Here is a 23,909-nt window from a genome sequence, read left to right on the forward strand (position 1 = left end):
ATGGTTTCCTTCTTTTCTGTAAAAATAAAATCTTTGCTAGGCAATGTGTCTGTCTGTGTGAGCTTATCAACAAGATTAGTTTTTCGGCCAAAGTGGTCCATAATAGTTTTTGTGAATATGTCCCAAGTCCAAAACCTTCTATTGGAACATTGATGCTCTTGCCACCATTGTCGTCTTTCATTGTCCAAGTACATGCTTCCCACCATAAGCTGAGTCTCATCATCTAAGATGCGATTCAGATTGAAATATTGTTCCATTTGTGCTAGCCATCTAGCTGGATGAGAGCCATCAAATTTATACAAGTCCCTCAAATTCCGATTTGGGCCCGCCATCACAAAAAATTTGGCGAAAATTTGAAATGGTCACAATTTCGTCAATATTGCTCAGAATCCCTATTATAACATGTTTTTGGAAATGGAACAACCATTCTGCATCTGCCCATGTGATAGAAATCCTGATTCAGACACTAGAATTTCAGATCTGCGCTGCTACTCTCCCGCCGTCACCAAAATTTCTGCAAAAAAGAGCTGATTTTAAATCAGCGATATCTCCCTCTTCCGGACTCCGATTCGACTGATTTTTTTTTTTGAATTTGGGTATTTTTTCACAAAGAATCCAGATCTACAATTATATTTTGCAAATATTGCACCAGGACGTCCAGATCTGTGCCGCAAACTCGTTGCCCTGAAAAATTGTTTGCAACCCCACTGATTTTTAGATCAACGATATCTCCTTCATCCGGACTCCGATTCAACTGACTTTTTTTTTGAAATCGACTATTTTTTCACAAAGAATATATATCTGCAATTAGATTTTGCATATTTTTCACCAAAACATATAGATCTGATATGCAAACTCGCCGCCCCCGAAATCCTGCAAAAAATTAAAAAAATTCTCCACTTTTGTGCCCAATAAAGTGCTCTGATACCACTTGTAGATATAACCCGGAAATACTATAGATCTGATATGAAAATATAAGATAATTTAAATATACCCAGAAACAATAAGATAGACATAGATAGAAATGATTCACTTTATTGATATCAATCCCTTAAGGTAGGGCAACACCATACATTCACTCCTTAAGGAAGGAGAACACTCCACAAGCCATATGCCTGTTCATACAATAATCCTTGACTCTCTCCCATGTGGAGTCTCTAGCCTCTATATAGGCCTCATACATACAATACCATGGGTCATTACCATGGTTCCCTCATACCATCAAACTAATACCATGGGTCCATTACATTATTATTAACTACTTGTGGTCCCTTACATGACATGGGTTAACCACCTTATTTATTACTATGGCCCATCCCATTATTACATTATTACCTTGGGTACCTCCCTTGGTACCCCATATTATCCCCCTTAGGTATATAACATAATTGTTATATACCTAAGGGGGATAATATGGGGTACCAAGGGAGGTACCCAAGGTAATAATGTAATAATGGGATGGGCCATAGTAATAAATAAGGTGGTTAACCCCCTAGGTATATAACATAATGTTATATACCTAGGGGGGATAATATGGGGTACCAAGGGAGGTACCCAAGGTAATAATGTAATAATGGGATGGGCCATAGTAATAAATAAGGTGGTTAACCCATATCATGTAAGGGACCACAAATAGTTAGTAATAAGGTAATGGGCCCATGGTATTAGTTGATGGTATGAGGAAACCATGGTAATGGCCCATGGTATTGTATGTATGAGGCCTATATAGAGGCTAGAGACTCCATGTCAAGATAGTGAAGGATTATTGTATGAACAGGCATATGGCTTGTGGAGTGTTCTCCTTCCTTAAGGAGTGAATGTATGGTGTTGTCCTACCTTAAGAGTTTGATTAATAAAGAATCATTTCATATTATTTCTGGGTTTATTTGCATTATCTTATATTTTCATATCAGATCTATAGTATTTCTGGGTTAGATCTACAACAAGTGGTATCAGAGCTATAACAAGTGGTATCAGAGCTATACCAAGTGGTATCAGAGCTACAACAAGTGGTATCGGAGCTACAACAAGTGGTATCAGAGCTACAACACAAACAAGGGTCCCAACTCAACAAGCATCTAGAGGAGCTAAGGGGAATTTGGGCCAAAATTTCGAGGTCAACATTTGGTCAATTCCTTCGTGGGTTATTCTGGCTATTTGGTGGAGAATTCGGGGTTAATTTTCCGTAATTTTCTGAGCTCTGTAAGTGGGGTTTCCAGCGTCATCCTTGTAGCAAACAACATCGTTTCACAAGGGCAGCATAGGGCATCATTATAGTAGTTATTGTGCTATCTGGGCTTGACATATTACCACCTGGGTTTGATCATGTTTGCCATTGAGGTAAGCCCAGGTGCACCACCTCCACATTATTGTACTTTTCTCCTAGATTATAATAAAATGGCTCAACTATTGGATATTCCTAGACTTTTTATGGGTGTGCACTGAATGTTTCAATTTTGTGGTGTTGTTTTTATTATTTTCTTTGCATAGCACAATTTTTCATAATTTGAAACATTACATTCTGGGTTGGACTGTCACTCAGAGGTTGTTTATCGACAACTCTCTTTTGGGCTGTGAGTATACAGTTGAACTTGTTTACTGAATGCCTGACACTTGGAGTTTCATCGGCTGGAACAACTTCTTCCTTTTCTTCTGCAGGCTTAGTATGCTCCTCACCCATCATCGCATTAACAAGATGCATAGAAAGCGTGCTCATGGCTTGATTCCATTATGGGCACGTTTTATCTGAATGACATTCTTGATGATACGAACAATATAGATCTATGCCTAATTTTTCAATATGCAATACAACAGTGGAGCTCTGTGCAGACTTTGTCAGTTGGTTGCTCCTACTACTAAAAGTTGTAGTCCTTCTGAACAGGTTGAATCTGGGAGGCTTGTTGCTCACAGTGGTCTCGCTTGACCTCTGTTTGAGCTCTACCATCTCATTCGATAGAGTCTTGACAAGATGGATCAAGCTTTCAAGATCAGATGCTTCTTTCTCTTTGGCCTTTCTCGTAGAGGCCCGAGACCTCTTAGATGTGTCTTTGGATTATTTTGTCAGTTCATCGTCTGAGATGAATTAGATTGCGTACAATTCCTTCTCAATAGTAATAGCCTCTTCATATTTTTCCATGTGTTTGTTTCGCAGTTCGCTTCACAAACTGCGCAATGTTTGCTGGCAAGGCAGAAGTGTAATAATCTATTGTGATGAAGTTATGAGGTTTCATGTTTTCTAGAGTTTTTTTCAAGATGCGGTTGAAACTTTGATTAAAATCCTCCACTTTCTCCTTTTTCTCCATCTTAATATTACCCAGCTCTTTCAATAACATGGTGGAGGTCTTATCATTAGCAAAGTATTCAAGGAAGATCTTCTTAAACCCTCTCCAATTTTGGATGGAGTTCAGAGGAAGGTTGTGATACCATACATCTGCTCTACCATCCAAGGGACATGGAAAAAATATACATGCGACATCATCATGATGTACCTCAAGTGTTTGCAGATGTAGGTAAAAGTTGTCCAGATGGTCTTCAACCTTCACTATTTTATCAGGGTCATACTCGTTAAGAGCTTCTCTGAATGGTTTGGCATCTTGTGTAGAATAACCAGAAGTGAAAGTGGGACCTGTGTCATCCAATCCAGATATTGGTCCTGTTATCACTCAGGTTTTCCCCAAAGTTGTAATAAAGGGAAGGATGCCGAGGTAACCATAGACCAATCTTTTAGATACAGAATCTAGCCAATCTGTATCCAGAGAGTTCTCTCTTTATGATTTAGCTTTGTTTTTTAAAGTTATTAGGCTAGTTATGAAGTTCAAGGGTTTTGTTTGAGTTTGGGTGGTGAGATTCAATAGAACAGAGAGGTAAGACAAAATAGTTCAGTCCATTGGGCATGATGGAGTCAAAGAAGATGGCTTTCTAGATTTGGTTTCTTAATAGAGGATGGCTTCACAGAGCAAGGTAGTCAAACAGGGAACAAATAGAGACTGGAAACAGATGGAATGGGCTCAAATGGGTGAAGGGCAGTTAAGAATCCTTCAATCCTTTTGAAAGAGGGAAAATGGATGGTTACTGATAAGGAGCAGTTAAGAATTCTTTAGCAAATAATCAACATGAAAGAATTAGGAAACAGGAGCAATTAAGAGTTCACTGCTTATCCAAATTCTGAAGAAAACACAGAGAACAATAAAGACTGAAAACAGAGTGCAGTCAAGCATATTCTGAAGTTAACATTTCCTTTATCATTCAGATTATCAAATACAGATGATATAATAAACAAGAAAACTGTAAAACATGAGATATAGGGGACTTATTGATCCAGTGGTTGATGCAAGAAATCTGTGAAAGTCCTTTGCTTCAATTCTTCATCCAGTAGACCATACAACAGTTTGATTCCAACAGCTCTTTATTCTAGAAGTTCAACGTTACAGCAGAGTCTAGGAATCCACACACCACCCCCCAATACTCTAATGGATGGGGTATTTATACAATGAAATATGTACAACAAATATCTCATAACAGTTTTGAGATAATATCTAGGGTTTTAACTAATATTTTACAAGTAAAATAGAAACAGCTAACTGATGTTGTGTTGGAGGTAGGCCTTTAGGGTTCGGCTTGCAGCTGTCTTCTGTAGTAGCTCTGCACCGACTGCCTGTCTTAACTGTGCATTAATTCTGATGTGGTACACTTTAATTCTGATTTTCTACTCTTCAATTTTGCTCTGACACTCTTTATCGCTGATCTAATACACTTTAATGCTGAACTGACACTCTTTAATGCTGAACTAACCCCTGCTCACCCACTGTCTGGCAAAATAGAACTGCTAACGTGTCTCCTCATCTCCTTTCTCTGGCAATTCATGTCTTGGAAGGTCCACTGGTTAGGGTAGCAAAATATCCCTGTTCATCTTTATTTCTTTCTTCTGCAAGCTCGGAAGTCCTTCTGTTTGGTTTAAACTGTATTAGAGAGGAAGACTGCTCTATGTAGGTTGAATGGTTGGCCTCAGAGCTCGTGCTGGAGTATTTTCTAGTCAGGAGGCGGTCGAGACTGAATTGCGAACATCGGTCGATTTTGTGCCTAGAGCGTTGTTTGCAGCGAAATATAGCAAAAAATGATATTTTACCCTTTTTATTTTGACAAAATGAAGTTTTGGCGGGAACTTATGATTTGCAGGATGGATGACGTAAGCAGTACGGGGGCAGATGACGTGGCGGGTGATGTCAGCGAAGGACAGCTAACATCAGCGGAGGGCGGTGGTAAGCGGTTTTGCCCGCACTGCTTTTGGGGCTGAGCGATTTCGGGCGGAGGGCAAGCGATCATAGCAGGAGCACGACGTGTGGCAGAGTACAGCGCCAAAACCGTCGGTTCCCTGCGAGTTAAACAACGGCGATGAAGGGTGGTGCGATATTGATTATCGACCGTCGGATGGATGGGCAGAGATCTGACGACGGGCGCTCATGGAATATGGCGGGATGTTAAGCAGCGGGCCGGGAACAAATAAATCATGTTTTTTGATTGTATCGGGGCGGTTTTGATTGGTCCAGGGGGGATGTTATTATTTAACCCAAATGGCTAATTAACTCATCATTGCGCACGGGAAGGTTATTAATAGGTTTCAAATAAACCATTAATCCCTTTTAAATAGTGATATGGTTCTATTTCGATCAGGGAGGGGATATGTATTTATTCGAGGTTTTTAATATATTTGTACATGATACGGGACGGGCAAAAACGTTTATAAGGGAGTTATATAATAAAATTTATGGTTAATATGAATTTGAAATAAAGAGCGCTAAGTTACAATGTTAGGGTTTTTACATTAAAACTTAGGCTAAAACAAAAAAGGGGTTTATATGAGAAATGTAGCCAATTTCCTAAGCAAAATAGGGTTTTACTTAGGCATTTGATGAAAATGGAAGGAGTGGCTTTTAGTGATATTAAGAACAGATTCTTAATATTTTAGGGGGAAATTAGTAAATGATTTAGGGAAAAATATGAAGGGGAGTTAGTTATGAAATCTTGCCTCGTTTTAGCTGCTCCAAGTATAATTTCCGCCATGGCACTTGTGATAGAGATAAATATTAACATTCTTAGAGATATGATCTATCACAAGTATCATTCTACAACACCAATCTACCTACCCTGCCTACTTTTCCTAACATTTTTTCTTCTCTTTACTTTGGGTGCACTTGGACTAGCATACCCTTATCAACTTTTCTTTTCTTTGCATGGTAAGCCTACCTAAGTCTGCACTTATTACTTCCAAGGGCTTAGATTAAACTGTTGAGCTCCTTTGCTTCTCTACCTATCTACTTATCTGCCAAGATTGAATAGTTTGGTCAGATTTTATTCTCTATCTCTAAAACAGGAAATTCAAACATGAACTAGCCAAGATTAAGTTGTTTGGCCATTCATCAATTGTGGCATAAATTGACAAGCCGCACACAATGCTTTATTTACAGAAAATGAAAAAGTAGTGGCATTTTGGACTTGCACACTTTCCTGGTATTTCTTTGTTTGGAGTTCATTTCTTTCACTTTTTTGACCATTTTATTCTTTTTACCCTTTGATTTTTCTTTTAGGGCATACCCTCTTTACATTTTTTATATTTTTTGATTTTTTTTTATAATATGGAAACCTTTACAGTAAGAAAAGGAATGAACATATTACAGAGCTCATCAAGTCAATCATGAAATATGACACCTATTGGTATAGAAGTATAACAGGTCCACCATGTCTTAGTCTTTGGTGTCCTCCTCTTCTTTGTTAGAATCTGATGGCTCTTCTTCCTCTTCTTATTCTCCCCTCGACCCGCAAAAACTTGTGTCTGAGAGTACAATGTTATCTTCGTCATCACCGTTAAAGAGTGGAGGCTATTCTTCCCTTTCCACAGAGTCTGCTAATTCTTCAAGAGTGGAAAGGACCACGTCTTCAAGAGTAGAAACCATTATCCCTGTGGGGGTGGTCTTGTTCTTCTTCGGAGAATATGGAAGACTAATTACTCCCGGGATCAATCTAACAACTTTTTCAAATTGACAAGTTATAGGGTGAATGACTTGAATCTGATCATATGGAATTTCACGTTCAGACTTGGGCTGAGAAGAGTCACTAACTTCAGAATCAGGAGTATGGGAGGTGCAATGAACATTGCTTCCTTAACCAGAAGATGAGATGTTGGGGTTATCATCCATAAAACATTGGCTGCCCTCCTTCTAGCGCCATAAATGTTGACGGTGCTAGACCCAGCAAAATTTAGGGGATCTCCCCGATGTGAAGTTCCAATTATACCTAACACTGTTTGGTGTAGGAGTCCCATCCAGTATGAAGGCCTAGCTGCCGAATTCTTAAATATTTTCCTTGGTTTTAACTATCAGCAAGAGAGAGGGATGCAATGGTATCCTCGAAAAGCAAAAAGGTATTCCTAGTGAGTGTTCAGTTGCAACTATGTCAAGGTTCTTCTACTGCAGAGGGGGGGAGAAAAGTGAGCCTCTAAGTGAGAGGTAATAGTACAACCCAAGAAGGGACATGCATGAACCAAAAAGGTCTATCTAATATCCAGTGGAATAGTCCACATCAGATGCGACGATCGTTACAACCAACAAAGAAAGAAAGATATGTTTAATATCCTGTAGAATAGTCCACAAGGATGGGATAACAATAACAACCATTACAACACATTCTCAATAACATAAGTACTAAAATAACCAAAATATTTCAAATATCTTAGCACATGTGAAAGAAAACATGAAATACAAACATTCGCGGAATAGTCTTAAAAAACATTCATAGTCCATGCATGAAGAACATGCTAGCGTTGAAGGCTTCTGTTATTAAGAAAAGTTCCAAGCCACATGTTTACAATGTACATCACCATACTAATGTGCCCCTTATAGTGAAGAGTCTAGCTCAATTATTTAAAGTCATTAATGAGAATAACACCCCCTTTGAAACATTTGAGCATACCAATGATGTAAAGATTAAATGCATTCAAATCATGTGATCTAATTTAAGGGTTAGCCAACGACCAAACTTAAAAAATTTCAATAATAATGGACAATATTAACTCTATAAAAGACCTTACAAAAGATATTAACTAATTTATATATCAATAGATATGTATATTAATATACATTATTATTATGTACTATTTTAATATAATAATATTATCAATCAAGTATATATATATATATATATATATATATATATATATATATATATATATATATATATATATATAGATATATATATATGTGTGTGTGTGTGTGTGTGTGTAAAGCAATAATCATATTATTCCAAATGATTACCACTATCAAATATCATTAATAATCAAATAACAATAACATGTGTGAAAATATCAATAAACAATAACTCCAACAAAAAATAGAAACTAAATAGATATAGTTGATCTAGATCTTGGGGGGAGAGGCCCCCAAGATCTGAAAAATTGAAATGCCAGAAGAAAATAGGAGAATACAAAATAACAAAACCACAAAGAAACATTTTTTTTATTAAAACAAATAATAACTATAAATGCTACATTGTGGTGGACAATATCTCATTTTACAAAATGCGACTTGTTACTTATAGTGTTTTTTTGTTACACTACCACATGTAAATTCCATGGGTGGGTAAATACTATGGGTGAATGAATATAATGGGTGGATGTCACAATACCATGGGTGGATGCCACTTACAATACCATGGGTAAATTCCATGGGTGGGTGAATACCATGGGTGGATGCCATTTTCCATTCGGATAATTCTTCCCTCCTTAAGAAGCAATGGTCCCCATTGCGTGAAGTTCCCTCATGCGAAGCCTTTGTTGAATATGAAGAATCACTAAATAGAATGGTTTTGTGTGGTTAACCCATAACCATGATGAACGAAGATCCGAGGATAAAGATACCCTGTAATGCTTGTGACCAACTGTGATACCAACAGTGTGCGGCCTAGAAAATGGAATTCGCTAAAGTGTGGGTTTGTGGATAATCCATAACCATGACAAATGAAGATTTGAGGATAGAGATACCCTGTAATTCTTGTGACCAACTGTGATACTAACAGTGTGCGACCTAGCAAATGGACTTTGATGACAAGGATTTTGTGCGGTTGATCCATAACCGTGATGTTGACTGTTGATAAAGTAGCAAGTGCCTACATAGCCTGGGGTGGGAGGGCACGTCTCCAAAGAACCCAAGCCAGACGTCATTATGCTGAAACTGATGAATGTGAAGCAGGTGCCTACTAAAGCGGGGTAGGAGGGCATGTCTCCAAAGGGAACCTGCTCCGAATGCTACTCTAGATTTAAAATGGGCATAACCCAGTCAATATAACATGGAATATTTACTATAACCTTTTTTTGGAAATAGAATTACCATTTTTCATCTTCCCATGTGATTGAAATTCCTACATGGACACTCTGGAAACTCATATTCGTGCTGCAACTGTCGACCGTCACAAAAGTTTTGAAAAACAATAGTTGATTTTAAATTAGTGATATCTCCCACATCCGAACTCCGATTCGACCTTTTTTTTTGAAATTAGGCATTTTTTCAAAAGGAGCTCAGATATGCAATCATTGTTTCTAAAATTGTGCACAAAAACTGCAAAAAATGATAGGAGAGTCGCCATTCACGAATTGCCATCAAAAAAATTTCTACAACAAAGCTCATTTGGAATCAGCAATATCTCCCTCATCCGGACTCCGATTTGGCTGATTTTTTTTTTTTTTAATTTGGGTTTTTTTTGCAAGGAATACATATATGTTATTTATATTTATAATTTTTCCACCAAAATTTTCAGATCTGATCTGAAAAATCCCGCCCAAAAAATTCCTGCAAAAAAAAAATTTGAGAAAAAGAAAATTCTTCCCGCTTTGCCCAAGAAAGTGCTTTGTGAATGTCATAAAACATACATGAATACTGTTGAAGATTTATGCAAAAATTTGAAACTAAAATATGCATCAAATACTCATTCCCATGGAGTCACAACCTGAATCTGATACCATTGATCTAGATCTTGGAGGGAGGCCCCCAAGATCTAAAAAATTGAAATGGATCTTTGGGGAGAGGGCCCCAAGATCTGAAAAACTGAAATGCGAGAAGAAAAGAGGATAATACAAAATAACAAAACCACAAAGAAATGTTTTTTTATTAAAACAGATAATAACTGTAAAGGCTACATTATGGTGGACAATCTCTCCTTTTACAAAATGCGACTTGTTATTGTTACTCTTTTGTTACAATACCACATGTAAATTCCATGGGTGGGTAAATACTATGGGTAAATGAATACCATGGGTGGATGTCAGAATACCATGACAAAATACCATGGGTGGATGTCATAATACCATGGGTGGATGCCACTTACAATACCATGGGTGGATGCCATTTTCCACTTGGATCAATAGCGCAGTCTAATTAATAGACAAAATGACTTTTTGGTCAGAATTCGATAATACAAATTTTAGTAAGATTATGATTTCTTATTGTTTAAAATTCATTTTTGAATGCATAAATGGGTTCAATGCCCTAAAAAACCTTGAAGGCACTTGATCTTTGTAGATTAAATAACTTAAACTTATGATTTTTGAAAATATCTACGAGATCTGGACAAAATTGACTAAAAAACGTGTTTTGGAAAGGGCCATTTCATCTATTAGTTAGACTACACAAATAAAAAAGGATCTTGGACCTAATCCCACTTTACATGCACATGTGTGAAATCTCATCGGGTGAAACTCAAAATGTTATGTTCCCAACATTTTTCTACCGGATATGTTTTACCACTGTTAATCTCGTAAGTTCTCAACCCTTTGAAACATTAGGCTCAAACATCACATTTAATTCTCACATAGTTTTCTACTTTATATCAAAATTTAACCATCCATCCATCCCCTCATAACTTTACACTCTCTTTTTGTTATTTGTTTTGATTGAAATTTGGAAAATAAATTTTCTCAAAGCTAAACATGGGATATGTTCCAATATCTTAGGGTTTTATCATGTATTGGTTAATTACTCCTAAATATAAAAACCAAAAGTAACCCACTTATCTTACATATAATAAGAGACACCTAATGTATATATTACACTTGGAAAAATTTTACTTCAAGATTATTTAAGAAAATACTAATGAATAATTTTACTTCATTTGATTTCTAAATCATTATGTAACTTCTAACAAACTAATTCTCATTTTTATGTTATGTAGGAAGGTTAATGGGAGGAAGATTAATGGGAGATGACTTAAATATTTTGGGCATAAATATTTTAACTTGGCTGGAATAAGTTAGAACAAAGAAATGATTTATTTTACTAAATGACCATGGATTCAATAGAAGGAAAATTGATCTAAATTACCATCAACCCTAAGGTTTTTGTTAAGGGAGACTCTATACAAATAGAAATAGAAAACCAAATTTCAATGAAATAAAAAGGGCTCGAAGCCATCATAATAGGGAGTCTTTTTTTTGTAGGGGCATAAGATTTGTCTCCCACAATGGAGATTCAATATATCTCTTTTTAATGAGATTATATTTCGGATTAATCACATCATTGAGATTTGGTCGACGTTTCGAACCATCTAATGTGGTTCATTCTCAAGACAAAGGTGAAAATTTCAATCTTTCCAAATGTTTAAATATCAGAGATGCATCCAAATCCATAGTTGGCCGTTATGAATTAAATTTTAGGAATTAGCTGATTTTTTTTAGTATTTATTTATTTATTTTTAGATATTAAATTAACATGAAATCAAATTAAATTAATTAAAATATATTAAATTAATATTTAATTATAGAATATAATGTAGCCGTTGGGTGAACTAGTTGTTTGTTAGGAATTAACCATTAGGATTTTGTATTTTAGAAGATTAATTAATTATATTTTTATTTTTATTTTTATAACAATGGTATTTACATTAAACTAAATAAGAATCCCATTAAAAATGTTACAAAAGAAGCTGCACAAGCCATAAAAATCTAATAATGCTTCTAATCTTCTGAGTAAAAATCTTATTGAAAGCAATCTTCTTACCCCCATAATTTACGACCTCCAGAAGTTTCATAAGATTGGGATCCCCCTGAGACCTATTGTTAACACAATAAGTGGGCCCACTTATCTTCTTGCTAAATTCTTGGCTCAGAAACTCAAACCTCTTGTTGGTCGCATAAATTCCTTTGTCAAAGAGTTGAAAGATATAAGGCTTAACCTAGGGGATTTGTTAGTAAGATTTGACATTATTTCCCTTTATCAAAACAATTGTATATTGCAAAATTTAAAAAAAAAAAAAAAAATTGAAACCAAATACATCTAACAAGTTTTTCTTTTACCCATTTTATAAATACATAACCAATATAATCTAAACTACTTAAAATGTCATTAATCGGATCAGGAGGCCATCAATGTCATTAATCGGATCACTGATAATGACATTGACAAATTGGTTGGTATTTGTCTTACCTCCACTTTTTGCAGCTTCCAGGGTGAGTTCTTTGAACAAACTTGTGGGGTAGCGATGGGTTCTCCTCTTTCCCATATAGTTGCCAACTTATTCATGGAATATTTTGAGACCAAAGCTTTGACCTTTGCTCAATTTCGCCTTAAGCGATGGAAGAGGTTTGTTGACGATACATGCATCGTTTGGCCCTATGGTCATAAGAAATTATATTTGTTTCTCAACCATCTCAATTCCTAATATGGGTCCATCAAATTCACGATGGAAGTCGAGGTTAACGAGTTCCTTCCTTTCCTTTATATTCTCCTCTCTTGAATGAATGATGGTTCCATTTCTCACCACGTTTTTTGCAAAAAAAACTCACATGAAATAATATATTCATGCCAATTCTCATCATTTTCCGGCGCAAAAATTAGGAGTAGTTAACACTCTTGCCACCCGTGCTTTTAGGTTTTCTGATGAGAATCACTTGGAAGAAGAAAAGTCTCATCGTTTGAAAGTTTTTGAAAATAATGGCTATAATAGGTAGCAAGACCTCAGAGCATTTCAAAGAGCCAATAAAGAATCAAGAGTTAAACCTGCTCGTGATGATCAAATTTCCAATGTGCATCTTCCATTTATCTAGGGGACCATAGATAAGATTGCTCATACACTTAAGACGAATAGAGTTTATATTATCTTCAAGCCCCTTAATACCATTATAAGTTCTCTTAGATCTGTTAAAGACCTAGTCAACCCTAAAGACATGAAAGGGGTCTACTCAATTCCTTGTTCTTGTGGGATTTCTTACATTGGTGAAACTAGTCGCTCCATTAGCCAAAGAATCCAAGAACATGCAACAAACATTAGGCACAATTGTTCATGTTCCTCAACTTTAGTTGAACACGCGGTGAAATCTAAGCACCATGTTTGCATTGAGGATTCTCGGGTTATCGCAAGGGTTGATCACTTCCATTATAGGAAGCTAAGAGAGGCCATTGATATTAAGAAGCATGAAATAAATCTCAACTGGGACGATGGTTGGAAATTAAGCAGGAGTTGGATTCCTGCCCTCTCCTCTTGATTGCATTTTATATTATATATTTATATATATATATATATATATATATATATATATATATATATATATATATATATATATATAATTTATTTTAATCCATTTTAGCTTCCCTAAATAATTATTCTCCGATAGTTTAATTTTTAATAAAAATATTAATTTTTTTATAATCTCTTTTTCTATTATTAAATATTAATTTAATTTAATTTAAAAATAAAATAATAATTAATTAAATATTTTTCTAAAATAAGAATTCGTAACAGCTAATTCCTAACAAACAAAGAGTTAACAAACAAAGAGTTCACCAGACAATTAATTCATATTCTATAATTAAATATTAATTTAATCTATTTTAATTAATTTAATATCTAAATATCATAAATAAATAAATATATATATATATATATATATATATATATATATATATATATATATATATATATTTTCCAGAAAATTCCTGAAAACTAATTGCTGACAGCTAGTTCATAACAACTAATTCGTAACAACTTATTCATAACGACTAACTCTGGACCCGAATGCATCTCTGCTATTTAAACATTTGGAAAGATTGACTTTTTCACCTTTTCCCTGAGAATGAACCACATTAGATGGTTCGAAACGTTGACCAAATCTCAATGATGTGATTAATTCGAAAGACAATCTCATTATCAATATGAATCACAAAAGTCTAAGATCTAGCATTATCTCTTCTTATTGTGAATGTAAAAAATTTCGTATCTGAATTCAAAAACTTTCTTTATTTCTATGCAATTATATAACTTTGTAAGATTACAATTTAGTCAATGAAATAATATTCACAGACAATGATCATGTATTAATGGATCCTTGACAATTTTAACTAATGATTAATTTATTACAGAGAAATACACAATATTTCCTAGATATATTTTACTGTTTGTGTTAGAGTTTGATTTATATATCTTCTTGGAACTTCTAGATTATTTTGAAATACATTATTGCTAATTAGTCATGGTAGATATAAAAATTGAATCTTGTAGAGTTTATAATTATTTTGTAAGTTATTAAATTTGCATGAAAGATTCATTGTTTTCACGCATATAATGAATTTCTTCATATAAATTTAGTATGTTTTCTACTATTAAATGTATGTGGAAATATCAATGTTGTGATAACTTATATTTAATATCTATGTCTTCTTCTATGTCTGTGAATAACAACATTATTCACCTGTTCATATCCTTATTAACCTATCACCTATTTACTTTGAAAAATCTATTTTATGGGAACGATGAAGCATATTGGATATTTTCGTTCAACATATTTTAATTCGAGTGTTCATTATCTCCACTCTATTATTAACTCCTCACTTTTTTTTATCTTGCATACCATCATTAACTTGCAATCTAATGCTTTAAAATGATTGTTGTAAAGTAATTTGGGGTAGTTATCATTTATGAAAGCGAGGAAATTTTATATATTTCTATTGAGTGCCTTGGCATCAACCCTTAACAGGGTCAATCTAGGGAACAATAGGGCTATCGATACAAGCTTAACCTAATTTTGGTCTTGGATGCTAGCTTGGGCGATTGGGAGAACAATTTGTTCTCCCTTCCATATGGGTTCAATTCTTGCAAAGAAACACATTGGCTTATTGTGATAAAGCTAGAAAAATAAATGACTTTTAAATAAAAATTCACACCTTTAACATGTCTCATAATACCTCAACCCTTAATAAATCATAAATTTAATGCTACATACTAACTTACATAGCTAAAATTATAATGGTAACTAGTTTATTTTGAATCTAAAGTTTACCCATATATTCCCAACAAGTTACTATATATGTAAACCAAACATAAATATATTAAAACTATGATTAATGCGTTTCAATTATCTCTATCACCACTTCAAAGTAGAGAAAAAAGAGACTTTTTGTTTTGTATCTTATTAGAGGTTACAAATCTTTGTTTACACTAGAGTACGTGACATGGTTGGTTGATTAATGTATAATACTTGGTATAATATATTCAAAGGGTTTGCACTTATAATTTTAAATAATAAAATGCCTTTTTGTTATTAATGTATAGGTTTATAATAAATGGCAAGAAGTTACAAATATGGTATAGTTGGTTCATATAGAATATTTTTGGGAATATAAATAACTATTTTATTATTATAGAATATTTTTGGTAATAAATTCAAAGAATATAAATAACTATTTTATTATTATTGTATTTATATATATATATATATATATATTATTTTTTTAGATTCAAAGTTTATTATTGTATATATTTTTGTTATTATATCAATTTTTTTTAGATTCAAATTGTATATATTTTTGTTATTAATATCAAAGGTTAGAATAAATGACAAGAAATGATAATCTTTGGATAAATTTATTTTCATTAGATTATACTTAGCCAAGCTTCCTTCGCAAATGAAAACTATATATAATATTATACTTATATATATATATATATATATATATATATATATATATATATATATATATATATATTTTAGGGCTGAATTGAGCAGACTCTGTCGGAGATAAAGTGGAAAATGTTCCAGCAGGGACGAGAGCTCCCAGGCCCAAGGGTGAAGCCGCAGAATTCTGGCAGGAAGATGCTGAGCCCGGAAGAGAAGGCGACATTTCAGATAGCCTCCTCAGATGAGGAGTAGGTTATTTATCTTTAGTTTTTTGAATGTTTTTGTTTAAAAGGCCAAAGATAGGAATTTGGGAAATGGATAGTAAAGACAAGATGATACTGATGAACTTATTTAAATTTTGGAGTGGATACAATGCTGATCGATGGTCACCTGGTTTCCTTCGGGCAAGTGACTGATCGAAGGTTTTGAATGTAAATTTTTGAAAAAAGTAAATACAGAAAGTACTACCATGTTTACAAATATATATATATATATTAATATATTACATTTAATCTATTTAATTGACCTAGATTAAATTGACCTTTTAAAGTAGAGATATTAAAAGTAGAATTTGTTAAGATATTATATAAAAAAGAAAACACATGAATAATGCATAATAATTTTTATACAAATAAGAGAGGAAATGAGAATTATTTCTTACTTATTTTTATATATTTAAATTAATTTTACTTTTAGAGTTAGGTTGAATAATACATTTAATTGACATTTGAAAGTGGAGATATTAAAAGTAGAATTTGTTAAGATATTATGTAAAAAGAAAAAATGAGAATTATTTTTCCCATTTTTCTTATATAAATTAATTTCATTTATATAAATTAATTTCATTTTTAAAGTTAAGTTAAATGATATATTTAATTGACATTTGAAAATGGAGATATTATAAGTAGAATTTATTAAGATATTATGTAAAAAGAGCCGATGGTTAGAATATATGAATATGCATAATATTTTTTATACATATTTTTTTATTATCAAAGCCTATCCAACATTGAAAAAATAATTGGTGAAATATTTGAGAGAGAATTTTATTTTAAATTAAATATTTTGAAATATTCAAAGTGTGTAACACCATAAATGTTTTGTACATTAAAAAAAAGCAGTGTCATTTTAAGTAGTTTAGATTATATTGGTTATGTATTTATAAAATGGGTAAAAGAAAAACTTGTTAGATGTATTTGGATTCAATTTTTTTTTTTTTTTTTTTTTTTATTTTTTTATTTTATTTTGCAATATACAATTGTTTTGGTAAATTTAAGTGAGTAATCTAAAATTCTTTTAACCTAAAAGATAAAGGATTATTATGATGGTTGGTTTTCCAAGAAAACTCATTAAATTAGAAGGCTACGAAGAAGAAGGGCATTCAAGGAAGAGGAGAAGTAAATGAAAAAGACGTTAGTATCATAATATGAAATACTCAAAAGAAGAAGTCTATTCAGAGATCAAAGATTGTATATTAGCTAAATCCATTTACATTGTTCCTTATAAGTATGAATGCATTTAAATTTTAATTAAGATTGCACCTCACTCTTTGTACAAAAATTCTTAGTAAAATACCCATTTATAATGTTTCCCTTGAGTGAAAATGCATTTAAATGCTAATTGAGAATGTAACTCACCCTTTGTAAAAAGATTCACAACTTAATAAAATCCCCATAAAATGTTGGATTTCTTCCTTGAATTTATACATTAAAAACTTTATAGTGCATTTAATTTCTTTATGGTCAATTAATTAGCATGAGATTAACCATGTCTTATGTGAGTGCTTCTATTTGATATGATTTCTTATTATTTAAAATTATATTCTACCACACTTTTTGCAAGTGAACTTTAAAGTGGAAATATTAAAAATAGAATTCGTTAAGATATTATATATAAAAAGCAAATACATGAATCATGCATAATACTCTTTATACTCATATATTTGATCAAAATCTATCCATTATTGAAAAATAGACCAAATGAAAATTATTCTCATATATATATATATATATATATATATATATAAATTAATTTCACTTTTAAAATTAGGTTAAATAATATATTTCATATATATATATATATATATATATAAATTAATTTCACTTTTAAAATTAGGTTAAATAATATATTTAATTGACATTTGAAAGTGGAGATATTAAAATGGATACATTTAATTGACATTTGTTAAGATATTATGTAAAAATAGTTAATGGTTAGAACATATGAATCATGCATTAATAATTTTTATACAAATATTTTTTTCTATCAAAGTCTATCCAACATTGAAAAAATAATTGGTGAAATATTGGAGAGAGCGTTTTATATTAAATTAAATATTTTGAACTATTAGAAGTGTGTAACATTGTAAATGTTTTGTACATTTAAAAAAACCAAAAGAGATGTGTCATTTTAAGTAGTTTAAATTATCTTTGTTATGTTATGTATTTGTAATTGGTGAAATATTGGAGAGAGCGTTTTATATTAAATTAAATATTTTGAACTATTAAAAGTGTGTAACATTGTAAATGTTTTGTACATTTAAAAAAACCAAAAAAGTTGTGTCATTTTAAGTAGTTTAAATTATCTTTGTTATGTTATGTATTTGTAAAATGGGTAAAAATAACAATTATTACATGGATTTGGATTCAAAGTATTATTATTATTTTTTAAATTTTGAAATATATAATTGTTTTGGTAAATTTAAGTGAGTAATCTAAAATTATTTTAACTTTAGAGATAAATGATTATTGCGATGTTGGTTTTCTAAGAAAATTCATTAAATTTGTAGGCTATGAAGAACAAGGGCATTCAAAGAAGTGGGGAACAAGAGGATTTAAGAGTAAATGAAAAAGAGGTTAGTATCATAATATGAAAGACTCAAAAGAAGAAGTCTATTCGGAGATCAAAGATCGTATTTTAGCTAAGTCCATTTACGTTGTTCCTTATAAGTAAGAATGCATTTAAATTTTAATTGAGAATGTAACTCATCCTTCATGAAAAAACTCCCAGCTTAATAAAATACCCATTTGTAATGTTTCCTATGAGTGAAAATGCATTAAATTATAATTGAGAATGTAACTCACTCCTTGTAAAGATGTTCACAACTTAATAAAATCCCTATAAAATGTTGGTTTTCTTCCTTGGATTTCTACATTAAAAACTCTATGTATATGGTGCATTTAATTTCTTTATGGTCAATTAACTAGCATGGCATTAACTATGTCTTGTGCGAGTGCTTCTTTTTGATATGATTTCTTGTCATTTAAAATTATATTCTACAACACTTTTTGCATTTTTGTAATGAATCACCATTAATTGGATTGTTCATTGATCTCTGCAATTTGAGTTATCATGTAATAAATGGTGTTAACATCCATAGCCCCATCTCTCTATTATTTAACCACTACTTAGTTATAGAGCTAACTTTTTTTTTCCATGTGGTTCATGGTCCCTGGAGATTGGTGACTAATATGTCCACAAAATATTTGGACTACGTAGATCTACCTGAAAGAATCACTTCTTCTTGGATCAACCATGGAGCTTGACCCTGAGAGTGTTGAGAGAATTGAACTTGTTACCTCTTAATCAAATGTGCTTTTAACGAGGGGGATTCAACCAATTGAGCTAACCCTCAGAGCTAGTTGTAGAACTAACTTTCATTAATTATTTGTTGATAGTAATCTCATTCATTCATTTAAAATTTTAGTTTTCCTACTTGGATTTTCACATTAAAATCTCTATGGTGGATTCAATTTCTCTATAATCAATTAACTAGTATGTAATTAATTATTTCAATTAACTAGTATATAGTTAATTATTTCTTGTGCAAGTGCTTCGGTTTGATGTGTTTCTTATTATTTAAAATTACATCCTATAAAGTTTTGTGCATTGTGATAATGAATCACCATTAATTAGATTATTTAATAATGTCCATAAAGTTATTATTTAATAAATGATATTAACTATCATAACTTCATCTTTATTATTTAATCACTATTATATCATAAAATTAATTTTCATTAATTATTTACTAATATATAAAATATTTAATAATCTCAACTAATTAAATAAATATTTTTAAATATTTTTTTATTATATAAATCATATCTAACTCAAATTTCTTTTAAAAATAACACTTGTGTAGCCATCCTCTATATTCAAACTAATACATAATATCATGAATTCTATCCCAAATTAATAAAGTATTATTTCCATGATTCCCTTTATACCATTAACCCACTGGAACTTTCTAATCAACTCATAGATTTGTTTATTTTTTTTCATGATTCCCTTTATACCATTAACCCTCTGCAACCTTTTATTCCATTCATAAATTTGTTAAATTTAATTTTATCTACATCAATTTTCATTCTATTTAATTTTTATCTGCATCAATTTTCATTATATTCGCTGATATAATAAATATTTAGTAATCTCAACTAATTATGTGAATGATTTATTTGTTATTTTTTTAATCATCCCGCTTGAATTTCCTTTACAAGTAATACTAGTGTAGCCATCCTCTACATTTCAAACTTATAGGCCATGACAATATCATAAATTCTATCCCATATTTCCTTTATACCATTAATCCTCTACCACCTTTTAATTAATTTATACCATTAATCCTCTACCACCTTTTAATTAATTCATAGATTTGTTATATTTAATTTTTATATATATCAAGTTGATTTGTTAGATTTATTTTTTATCTACATCAAGTCGTTTATACGTTGCTTCAATCCATTTTATACGTTGCTTCAATCAATTTTAATAGTTAGGCACATTTACAATTGACTTAACAGTGTATAAACACATTTTAAAAGGAAATATTACAAAGTATATTGTCTTGAATCTTTGTTAAAGGGGTTTTTGGGTCAGTGAATATTTAAATAGGAAAAATTACAAAGTATATTGTCTTCGATCTTTGTTAAGGGGTTTTTAATTGGGTCAAGATGCGATTCTAGCATTATCTTCAAGAAAGTATCCATAAGATTTTTGTTCCATGTCCTTTTTTAGGTAGAGATTTAATTTTTGTTAGGAGCTTTCCAAATTAACTTTATGTGCCATACAAAACTTGAGTTTTGGAGGGGCTCTTTCTTTCTTCTTCTTCTTGGTTTCAACTTTTGTTAGGTCTTCCATTACTTGGACCAGTGTAAATATCCTTGGTGAAGAGACAAATGGAAGAGTGATATTGAGGGGTTGATTATTGTTTGTAGGAATTGTTATGAAATATTTTGCTTTTCCATTTTTTAGTCTAATAGATCCATGTGGCTCTACGGCTTCAGACATACCATCTTTAATGGACAAATCACTCTGCAACAACATTTTGTTACCTTTACAGATAAAACACAGTTACAAAGTGTATATAGCTGTCTTGAAAGATTTGTAATTAAGATGTGTTTACACCTTGAAATAAATAGAGTAGAGCCACTTATTTATGCTTATTGGTGAGTACTTGAAGTACTTGTGGAGACAAAGAATATTTTTCACACTTGCACGAGGATTTGCACCAATGAGGCATGTGGGATATAAGCCCCTTATTTATTGATTACATAAAGTTATATAAAATATATAGCTCACTTTTTTGTGAATCCATTCTATCATGTGGTAATCTCTACATGAGTGTCATAGGGTAACAATTTTTAAATTGAAATTGAACTCAATGGCATAATCTATAATGCAATGACCTACTAATGAAGCATTACCATATGAATTGAAAGGCAAATCCATACATATAATGGATAATTGTTTGTAAAATCTTATTTGTGATAATATATATATATATATATATACCTTCATAATGCTAGCGTAGATCTAACTCCAGATCTACCAAGCACCAAGAGGGATCAAATCTCTTAAGATGAAAACCTCTTTTTGATTGCAAAACTTGAGGAAATGTTTGTGCCTTAAGAGATTTGATTCATGTTGGCTCTTGATAGATCTAGAGTTAAATGGATCTATGGTAATTATGAGAAACATACTAATAAAATGTTTTAACTATAAGACATTTTTTTATTTTCACTTGTTTTATATAATATACATGTAGTTGACATTGATATATTTTATTTATGATTCACATTCTCCACATTAAAATGTTTACAAGTCCTCTCATATTCAGAAATAGAAAACATATATCCATAGGATACTCTCTCTCTCTCTCTCTCTCTCTCTCTCTCTCTCTCTATATATATATATATATATATATATGGGGATGCATATATTGAATTATTTTTATTATTAATATTTTTTAAAATATTACATTAATCCCCTCTCTCTCTCTCCCCACATTCACTCATTGAATTATTTTTGTTATTAATAATATTTTATATATGCACATTGAATTATTTTTATTATTGCTTATAAATTCCCTGATGGGGGTGGGAAGCATGGATGGGCAGTGTGTTGGAGGGAAAGCCCACCACCCCACTGCCTCAAGCAACATTTAATAAGGGGGTGTCGTGGCTTGTACCCCCACATGCACATGCATGTGAATGGATTTAGTAAGTATGGATTTGGTTATTTCTATATCTGGTATGGTATTTGCTACCAGTCAATTGAGGCGAAGGGTTAGCAGTGGTGAATTTTTCCCCTTTGCGACATAGACAAGCCTGTATCCATAGGCTTTCAATATTGAATTCTTGTTGAGAGATCATTATCCCACAGTTCTAATGATTTTCCTTAGCCCAAACATAGTTCTAGTTTAGTTTGAAGCCAATTGTGGCACTTTTGTAGTGATGGTCTATTATCCAAGAATTCATGGGATTGGGCTTCTTGAAGTGGAGTCTTCATGGAGTGATCAAAATCAAGGCTTCAAGAGTGTGGAGAGACCTTTTCTTGATGGTGGTTTGGCTAGGACTGTTCTTTTTTCTTCCACTATTGCAATGGCATTCTTAGTAGTCAACCTTAGCGCGATCCATGTGCTAGGTCAAGCGACTCTCTAGGTGGTGCTCTCTATATTCATTGTCTCGATTCCCCTTACTTTTGGAAGATTAATTGTTGGTTTTTCTTAGGTAGTGTTATGTTGTCGTTACATTTAGTGGCCAAGAAGCATGGTGTGAATTATATATCTTGAAGTCTTGTTAATTTATCGTTCTCCAAGTTCCCTTTGGCTCCATTTGTTGCCTGCTTTATATATGCGGAACTGATTTCAATTTACACCTTTATAGGCCTCAATTTTATCCTTCCTTCTACTCTTCCCTCAGTTGGTTCTTATATAATAGTATTTTTCCCTCTGTGTTTGGCCAGTATGAGTACCTAACCTCAATAGCACATGAGAAACTCTGAAGGTGGGTGGGATGGTCAAGCTTCTTAGATTAGAACTCATGCCCAAGCATAGACTCATGAAGATGTAGACATTTATCACGTAGTTGTTCCACTTGAGATCTGAGTAGAGATTCAATGTCTTGAGACTTTTCTTTCTGATGAACGTCTTGTTTTTCATACTCAAACATTATTGAAGATGTTTCCCACTTTGTTCCTAACCCTGGCCACATGAGGGGAAGGTGAAAAGATTATCTTAACTCAATAACTCTCCACTAGAAACTCAATATCTTATTGGAAGAGTATTGAAGGAGTAACAAGAGGAATAATACAATATTTATGTTGCCCTATATTATATTAAGCGTGCTCAAAGATTTCAATGTTCATGTCTAGAAATTCTAGACACCTGACTAAGTCATTTTGAGAGCCACCTTCAGTGCGATCTCAAGCCCTCAACTCCTCCAGTTACCAGTGCCAAATATCCTGCACCTATGACCTCCTCGAACATGTGAGTTCTTATGTTTTCCAAATATATTTTCCTTTTCAATTTTCTAGCTAATTTTGTACTTGTATGACTTTTTCTTAGAAGGTGGTCAATATATGTGGTTTCTCTGGTGGAAGATCGAGACAACCTTCGGTGAACTTAGAAAATCATGGATAGATGGAAAACATATGTTGATGTTTTGAATTTATGAGGCAATACAAACTTAAACTA

The sequence above is a fragment of the Pinus tabuliformis genome, chromosome 7 (assembly GCF_031772625.1).
Source record: "Pinus tabuliformis cultivar Carrire ecotype Pingquan chromosome 7, CPIR1, whole genome shotgun sequence".
NCBI lineage: Eukaryota > Viridiplantae > Streptophyta > Pinopsida > Pinales > Pinaceae > Pinus > Pinus tabuliformis.